This window comes from Protopterus annectens, chromosome 7.part0 (genome assembly GCF_019279795.1).
Source record: "Protopterus annectens isolate FY-2018-M chromosome 7.part0, PAN1.0, whole genome shotgun sequence".
NCBI lineage: Eukaryota > Metazoa > Chordata > Ceratodontiformes > Protopteridae > Protopterus > Protopterus annectens.
This window is the reverse complement of record NC_056739.1, coordinates 98737670-98747669: the sequence shown is the minus strand read 5'-3', so window position 1 is coordinate 98747669 and position 10000 is coordinate 98737670. Positions and strand designations below refer to the sequence as shown.

The following is a 10000-nucleotide window of genomic DNA, read 5'->3' as shown; positions in this document are numbered from 1 at the left end:
AGAAGGCATTATTATTATTATCAATGCATTCTAGTGTGGGATGCTACTAATCAGGAATATAACACATGCCTAATCAAATTGCTGGACAGATTAAAAACCACACAATATAAATGTCAAAAAGCCAAATGTCACACAGGTGTCACTTCAATGAAGTATATGGAGCATGTGCTAAGAATCGTCTATAATCAATGTTGACACGGTTCAAGAAATTTTAAATATACAAATACTTACTGACAACTCAACTTTGAAGCAATTTATGGGAATTGTGCACTATGTGCTAAAGTTCATTTTGTAACATTTCAGAGATTACCATGCAATTAACAAAGCCAATATTTAGTATAGTGTTCAGCACTAGATCAAGTTACTGAAGAGGTTAGTGCTGACAGCATCACCTCTGAAGTATTATGATTTTCCACTACCCAGAACCCTACATGTTAATACAAATCAGCAGAGAATTAGGAGCAGTTATATTACAAAAAGGCACACCTGTTTGTGCATCAAGGCCATTAAGTGATGCACAAGCATGTGATGCACAAACAGAAGAAATGCTCAAACAGTAAAAGTAATGCTAGCAGTACAGGACAGTATACAGAGGAAGAGGCTGACGAAGAATAAGTGGGATTGTCAGAGAGATGAAGAAAGTAGACAGGAGTATAACGAGATGAGGAGCATGGCCAAGAGAGAGGTGGCAAAGGCTAAGGATAAGGCATATGGAGAGTTATATGAAAGGTTGGACACTAAAGAGGGAGAAAAGGATCTGTAACGATTGGCTAGACAGAGGGACCGAGCTGGAAAAGATGTGCAGCAGGTAAGGGTGATAAAGGATAGTGAGGGAAATGTACTCACAAGTGAGGAGAGTGTGTTGAGCAGATGGAAAGAGTACTTTGAGGGGCTGATTAATGAAGAGAATGAGAGAGATAGAAGGTTGGATGATGTGGGGATAGTGAATCAGGAAGTGAAACAGATTATCAAGGAGAAAGTACGGACAGCTATGAAGAGGATGAAAAATGGAAAGGCTGTTGGTCCAGATGACTTACCAGTGGAAGCATGGAGGTGCTTAGGAGAAATGGCAGTGGGGTTTTTAACCAGCTTGTTTATTAAAGTCTTGGAAAGTCAGAGAATGCCTGAGGAGTGGAGAAAAGGTGTTTTGGTACCTCTTTTTAAGAATAAGGGTGATGTGCAGAGCTGTAGTAACTACAGAGGGATAAAACTGATCAGTCACAGCTTGAAGTTATGGGAAAGAGTAGTGGAAGCTACATTAAGAGGGGAGGTGATGATTAGTGATCAGCAGTATGGTTTCATGCTGGGAAAGAGCACTATAGATGCAATGTTTGCTCTGAGAGTGTTGATGGAGAAATATAGAGAAGGGCAGAAAAAGTTACATTGTGTCTTTGTGGACCTGGAGAAAGCATATGATAGGGTGCCTAGAGAGGAGTTGTGATATTGTATGAGAAAGTCAGGAGTGGCAGAGAAGTATGTAAGCGTGGCACATGATATGTACGAGGGTAGTGTGACAGTGTTGAAATCTGCAGTGGGAGTGACAGATGCGTTTAAGGTGGAGGTGGGATTACATCAAGGATCAACTCTGAAACCTTTCTTATTTGCAATGGTGATGGACAGGTTGACAGACGAGATCAGACAGGAGGACCCATAGACTATGATGTTTGCAGATGACATTGTGATCTGTATTGAGAGTAGGGACCAGGTTGAGAAGATCATGGAGAGGTGGAGATATGCTCCAGAGAAGGGAGGAATGAAGGTCAGCAGGACTAAGACAGAATATGTGTGTGTGAATGAGAGGGAGGATAGAGGAATGGTGAGGATGCAGGGAGTAGAACTGGTGAAGGTGGATAAGTTTAAGTACTTGGGATCAACAGTTCAGAGTAATAGTGAGTGTGGAAGAGAGGTGAAGAAGAGAGTACAGGCAGGGTGGAATGGGTGGAGAAGAGTGTCAGGAGTGATTTGTGACAGACAGGTACAAGTAAGAGTGAAAGGGAAGGTCTACAAGTGGGTAGTGAGACCAGCTATGTTGTATGGGTTGGAGATGGTGGCATTGACAAAAAGGCAGGAGTCAGAGCTGGAAGTGGCAGTGTTAAAGATGTTAAGATTTGCACTGGGTGTGACAAGGATGGACATTATTAGGAATCAGTATATTAGAGGGTCAGCTCAAATTGGATGGTTTGGAGACAAAGTCAGAGAGGCAAGATTGCGATGGTTTGGATATGTGCTGAAGAGGGATGGGAAAAGGATGCTAAGGATGGAGCTGTCAGGTAAGAGGATAAGGTTCATGGATGTGGTGAGAGAGGACGTGCAGGTGGTTGCCGTGACAGAGCAATATGCAGAGGACAGGAAGAAATGGAAACAGATGATCCACTGTGGCAACCCCTAACGGGAACAGCCGAAAGAGAAGAAGTCTTCAAATTATCAAAAGTTCAATGAATATACACATAAGGAAAACATTACCACAAGATGATATAATGCACGTCTATAGAGTCTTTACATAAAACACAGCAAAACCGCATAGAGTGCTACAAGCACTATACAGGTATAACCTGCAAGTACAACATAAATCAGGAAAGATGATCTTGAATGGGTGTATCCCTCAGCAAAGCAAATCTAAAGAAATGTAAAGACCTTGTAGAGAATAACTTAGTGACTTTATGGATTACATCACAGTTACTACTGACCACTGAAAAAAATAAAGGAATTGAAGGCTGTTGCAAGAGGTGACTTAGATGTACAATTGCGCTGAGATGTCTTCATGAGAAGATGGTTGGATAACTGCATACAAAAGTAAAAACTAATTTTAGCTTCAGTAAAGGGGGTATCACATACAAAGTGTGTAAGTAGTGTTTATGGGATTCAGTAATTTGGGCTGTGAGGCATGTGAGCTAGGCTGGGACTTTAATCTGTGTTAGAGCTGAAATGGAAGCATCATATCTGTGCATCGTTGTGTAAGCTTCTTTCAGTCATCCTGAACTGTCATTTTTAATGTGATTTTACTTTGCAGATGGGACAGTGCAATGCTTCTTTACATCACTGATGTAGAAGCAACTGAGGTATTTAACACTTTTAACCTTAAAGACAAAGACAGAGGCAGATTTGCAGTCCTGAGGTTGTGAGTGAAAGAAGAATCTTCAATCTGTAATGCCTTTTGTTTTTCACTAAAAATTCAATGGCACTGAGAATCAATAGATGCTTATGTGAGGTGACTAACCTGAAACACAGAAATAAAGACTGAGTTTAGAGACTTGCAAAGCTCAGTGATGAGAAGCAACTGTGTGGTACCAAAACTGAATTGTGAGTACACGTTTACAGAATACAACTTGATATCCAGGCAGTGTCCTTCTCTAGAAAAAGCAATTAAAGCAACTTAACATATTGTGATATAATTTCTGTGGGACATTTGGTACAATTAAAAGGATTCACACTGTGCAATTACAGAATGATGCACAGTTCAGGAAGGATAACAGCATGAATAAAGTCATTGGTCAAAACTGTACATCCGATGGTTTCCAACAAGCTAGAAATAAAAGTATATGCAATAAGTTCAAGGGTAGCTTTCACATTAGTAAAGCACTCTGTGAAAATGCCCACACATATGAAGGTTATCAAGCTAATGTGAATCATCCCAAAAATTCCTTTAATTACACAGATTTTAGCAAAGTTAGAAGTTATCAACATGCACGTTTCTTTTAATGAAGTGGATTTTAAAGAATTTGCAAAAATTGCTGATACAGCTAGCAAATGCAGTAACAAACATTCTGTTATGAGAACTTCAGCAAGGGTGAACAAATATAGTACTCAAAGTACAAATGATATGATAGGCTGTCTACCAGATGTGGAAGTAACTGAGGTATTTAATACTTTTAACCTTAAAGACAAAGAAAGTCTACAATAAGGCTTTGCCTGAGGCAATACCTGTTATCCATGTAGTAAGAAGAGTCACAACAGCTCTCAGAAGCAGAAGTTATTAAGAGCAGAAGTACATGAACACAATAAGTGCGACTGTTAAACAGAACAGAATGAAGAGGTGAGTAGTCTGGTAACAGCAACAGAATCAGGTGAACTGGGTGAATAGCATGGTAACATTTGTGAAACAAGATAAGTTTAGAATACACATAATCACCTACAAATAAAGAAATAGGTTGTTCCAAATAGGCATAATGCCAAGATATTCTCTGTGTCTGATAATGATAAATCATTTCAGGAAATTAGGCTACATAAATCTAAATTAAAGCTATATATTTTCAGACTCTGTCTAGATAGATGTAGGTTTTTAAGGCTGAATATTTGGACTCTTATTTACACCAGGTGTGTTTCAAAAAGAATTCAGTGAAACAAGTGACGGCCTTAAAAGCATGGTCAGTATAATTGATTATTGTCTGGTTCAGGGAGTTACAAAACAGGACTGTGACTTGCAACATCAATCCGCTAGACAGATTAAGTCAAAGGGGCTTGAAAAATCAACTGTCAGATTTTGGTATCATCTGTTATCCAAGAGACAATGTTTTGACTTCTGGAAGTCTATAACCAGACAGACGTAAGCCCATTTCAATAATGAATATGCAAAAACTCCATGACAGATCATCTCTTATATGATTCTTTGGCATAGTGTAATATCTTCCCAAATTAATTTCAAACATCATTATAACACTGGCAGTTTTGAAGTTACCAAAGCATATGCTGCTTGGTTTTTTTTTTTTTTTTTTGTTCCTTCCTCTATAGCAAGGTAAGAGCTTTGAAATGCTAAAAACAGTTTCTGAAGCACATACCTTGAAATTCTATGATGTGATACAGCCAATTACATTTCAAGTAGATACCAGACAACAAGGGCTTGGAGCAGTACCACCATATGATGGTAGAATCAGCACAATTGAAGGACTTTGTCTAATGGTCAAACATGCTATGCTAAAATATAGAAAATTATATCAACCATTGTTTTTGTCTGTAAAAGTTTCATGATTATATCTATGGGAAACTATGCATTATGAAGTCACAACATAAGCCACTGTGAAGCATATTTAAAAGTCTTATCATAAAATGCCAACTAGACTTCAAAGAATGTTAAGTTTGTAAAAATATGGGCTTCAAGTTCAGTACAGCCTAGATAAATTGGGTTCCTATTACCTGATCAAATGTTTTGATTAGCAAATACTTAAACGTCAATCTGGTAATAGCGAAAGCATAAAAAACACGAACGGATGATTTAATGCAGGGAAAGAATTCCCTTGGCTGTTATGCGTATTTTTGCCCCTTTCCCCACTGTAGAGCGATCTTGGAGTTGGTATATTTAGTTAGGGGTGTGTGGAAGCACAACCCCCACATTGGGGGGTGTGAGGGTGCAAAACCCCCTACTTCATTTTGGTTTTACATTTTTTTTTTGCGGCTGAGGGAATTCATTCCCTACATTAAATCAGCCATTCACTGTTTTAATTTTTCGATATTACCAGTTCAACGTTTAGGTATTTGCTAGCCTAAATGTTCAATCGGGTAATATAGAAATGATAAACTGATGCATATGGTTGATATCGCAAGCACAGCACACTTACAGGAGGGTAAAGTACACTTGCTTGGAAAAGATCTGGGAAGTTTTGTGGGTTATCTTTAATTGCCTGTTTTAGCCACTAAATTAAAAGAGCTAAGAACCTGTAAGGGAAGACAAAGAAACACAATTTTTATGAGATGCAGATATGGGTGGTCAGGAAAAGCTAGGTCCATAAATCTGAACATTACAGCACAATTTCCATACCATAATGAGCTTTCATGTGTACAAAGCCTAATTTTTAAAGGTGACTGAATTATCATGCCTACCCCACTGAGCGATACTACACAACCTAAAATCCAAGAGCCACATTTGCATATTAGCAAATGCAACGAGCAAGTGTGGATTTTTCTTTATAAGACTGAGATGGCTAAGCAGAGTGTGAGAGCTGTAATATGTTTCAAAATTAGAATCAAAGAAGAGAAATGCTGCTACATGAAGTACTGAATCTTCACTGGATAAAAGTGGGAGTAGAAGTACTTCAGTACAAAGATGCATATCATTTTCTCTGTGTTGAACACTATTTAAAAAAAACATAAGTAGTATAACTGTGTAAGACTACCAGTTAATACTGAGACTATATTGAAATCTATTTTTGTTAAAGATGGTATACCTGATAAAGTAAAATCAGAAAGTGGTATTTCATACTTTTTTGAAGCAATCACAGTATAAACATAGCATTTCAAGTTTTAGTTATCCACAGAGTAATGGACTGATGTATGGTCTCAAAAAATCTGATAAGGAAATGTAACAATTCTGAGAACTCAGATTCTTGGTGTTCAGTTTTGTAATGGACAAATAGGTTTGCAAGCTGGAGGACTTTCACCAGCACAGTTGTTCAATGGAGGATATTTTAAAGCTAATTTACCTACTTTACATTCATTAACTTACAAAAGAGGAATGCAACTGTTACCATAAGAGTGTCAGCTCGGAAAGAAATTATAATAAAAAGTCCTCAAAGTACCTCTCAGAATTGTTGTTGTCTCTACTCAGTACCATTTACCAATTAATTACCTTAACAACTACGACTTGGCATGAAATTTACTGTAAATATTGAAACAGAGATGTGTACATCCTGCAATATCAAGCTATATGTCAGCTCTGTGTATCCACAATATGATGCATCAGCCTGGGGAAGCAACTCAATAAACTTACATGAAGTATGAAAATTTGTTGAGATACTTTTAGGCAACATTTTGTCATTTCTATGAGCCTGTATATTATGAAAAACCCAGAACCTCTACCATTGTTCCCAAGTAGGTCTCTACCAAAATCCCCCTCCCAGGCTCTCCTACACTGATCACAAAACTCCTGCTATTCTGACTATATTCATTTGCATAGACTACTTACTATGTGAAGCGAGAAGGTGTTATCAGCATGTACCTCAGTCAGTAGTGGAATCCATGGAGGTCATTTTTCAAACTCAAGCATTTCATATACTTAATTCAAGTTAATCATATGTGATACAGTATCCCTGAGAATGTCCAAACTGTAGGCTAAACATGATCTCAAGACAGCAGTGCATTAACTAGTGGCAGATGGTTCATGGTTCTGCCTCTTTGTGACAGCTCTAAAACCAGGGCTGATGCAGAGATGCAGACTGGACCTGTATTTTTTACTAATGCAGTGTGTGTGTGTGTGAAGATATGTGAAGGCTGCCAGCCTAGCTAGATAGAATTTTGTAGATAATTCTATGTCATTGTAAATATGAATATAATCCACAGGCTTGTTCTCTTAAAATGTATGAAAACTGTGTTAAATGTTGAACTTCAAAAATGTAACCACAGTGCACTCTACTGGAAGAAAGATGATACGTCAAGCATTGTATGACTGTTTGATCTCAAGGCTTGGAGGCATAATGTCTGGACTGAGGAATTCTTTCTATTGTTTTGAGACCAGAGTTAATTGCTAGATTTTACATATATAATGTATTTTATTGCTGTAGTTTCCTAGCCAGGTGCAAGATCAAAGAAATGTTTAAACTCTGAGTTTCTGTTAGCCTGGAAACCAAAAAAAGAATGGTGTAATCTAAAATGAGTCAGCAGTGATGCATTATTTTTAAGACTCTCTCAGAAAGACAGAATCAGAGCATTTTGGGCTTTGTCTGAAGAACATCACTCACCAGAACTCTGCTTTTGCTATATATGTAAGTTTATTTAGAACTGTGATTGCTTTTAGTTGGACAAGAATTTAGTCAGATTTAGTCTAGCTATTTTCTATATTTATGTCAGACTATTCTACATTATTATTTTAAGCATTTTTCTGTGATCTCCGAACTCTTGACTAGCACTGTGTTGAATTGAGAAGATTTGTTTTGTGTTTTTATTATTTATTATTAAATATTTTTTAAACCTTTCAACTGTGGCTGTTTTGTGTAGAGATAATTTAAGCTCTAGAGTACATTGCATGTATATAGTGATACTGTACAAAGCCACTCCAAATAAGCCTTGCTATTCATCACACTAACTGGATAATAATATTGCACAGTAAAATTGGGCACCCTTTGGTAAGGGCCTTATTAGTAGCTGATATTAATGGTTGGTGGTAGCTGGTACTACCTTACAGACTAGCAGGAAGGGGCATAGCTGGAGAACCTGTGCCAGCCTTCCCCAGCTGTGTCTGTGTATTGTACATAAAGTGTGCATGTGTGTCAGCTACTTGAACAGGGACATGAAGCACTGGTTGGACAGAGAGGGTACTGGAGGTTTTAGCTTGACCACTAGGCTGAGACATGTACCTTATAGCTGTGCCACTGGGGAGTCTTATTAGGGATCTGGAGAGAAAGGGAGAAACCAGCCCCAGACTGACTGTGATCTCTGTGTGCCCTTAAGGGAAATTGTACTTTACTATGTGTGTATTTGTTATCCCTCCCTATGTGGACGCCCCTCACTGGTGCTAGTGGTGAGGATTGAGGCTCCTTGATTACTGGGTCAGTGCACGGGCGTCACAGTGTGAATACAAAGAAAACACAGCTATGTGGCTTTTTTACTCTGTGTATTTATGCTTCTTCCAGACCATGATCAGGAACCTCGGTCTCCTCTCCCACATCAGCACTCTTCTACAACAGCACCATATTCTGTACTGACTCAACAGCTAAGACCTTTTAGGAGGAGTTCAGCCTTGCCATCTTTTTCAGTCTGTTGGATTTCTTGCGGCCATTATGTACAATCAGCAATCATTGGGTGAGAAGGATATTTTTGTAGCATGGAAGGTTCTGGTTAGCTAGTCCCTGTGTCACCAACAAGTGGCTTTACTATGGGCATGATGCTATACATAGATAAACTAGAGAGAGACAGGAAAAACTGATCTGCTGTATGCAGTCCTGCCATATTGTTATCTGACTTATTAGAATGGGTACAGTACTGCAGTGGTTGTAGTTTATACCACACCCCTTCAGGGAGAAAGCTGGATCTCTGCCACTCACTTCCTCATTTCTTGTAACACTGGGACACCAAGACAACTTATTGAGCCCAGATCAGTGGTGACATAATGATGTATGATAAAACAGTTCCAAAAGACTGATTATTTGTGCTTTTCACTAGTGGTGGTGATACTCATGCCATAAATGTTAAATAATATGCCCTAGTAACATTTCTGGATGGAGGTATTGTGATTTGGTTGACTCCTTTATGTATCCATGTTTTAGAACAGTATGGTTTGCACTGAGACTTGCATATTAAATACATAAAAGCTGACATACTACAGAGCTGACTGTATAGAGTGGGATAATTTACCAGTCATTTTATAAGCACATTTCTTCTCCTCACTATAGTTACACAAGCATTGGCGTATGCAGATGCCCCCCCCCCCCCCCAAAAAAAAAAAAGTTTTATTCATTTTTTGGATAAATGTTATATATTGGTTGGGCTTGTTATAACATGTAGGGCAATTACATATCACTGTATAATGTTAGAACATAACAGGTTTGATAAGTAAAAATGAGCAGTGGAGTATTTACCTAACAGACCCTTTCCTACAGATTAGTTAAGTATCCTGATTTCACAATGATGCTGTTTCCTGTGTTAGTCAGTTCTTATTTTTCTTTGAAGTTTGCAACATGTTGTCTGTTTGCGCTGCCCACTGTTACACAAGTGAAACATGAAATGTATAACTTCAGTTCTAAGTATGACTTAGCAAATGGATTTAAAATGTATTTTTTGTATACTGAATCCTTGACTCTGTTAAGAAGCTGGACAAGAAATAAACTATTGACTATACATGCACACAGTAGTTTATAGAGCTGATGTATACAATAACATCATATTGCAACTTTGTATTAAGGACCTTCAGTACATGACCCAGTTAGCCTATCTAATGTAATAACAATATGCAAATGTTATGCTTGCATTGTATGTATATCTTAACCTCCATGTTAACAGAAGTCACTCACTGGAATTACCTACATCACAAATTTTGTGAATTCACAATACTCTTTGACAACATTATTACAAAGAA

General features: G+C 38.0%; 1 protein-coding gene across 5 annotated transcripts in view; it reads right to left on the bottom strand.

Moving 5' to 3' along the window:
- Positions 1–10000, bottom strand: part of LOC122806256 (peptidase inhibitor 16-like) — a 639946-nt gene that overhangs the window by 290648 nt on the left and 339298 nt on the right. The window lies entirely within an intron of this gene.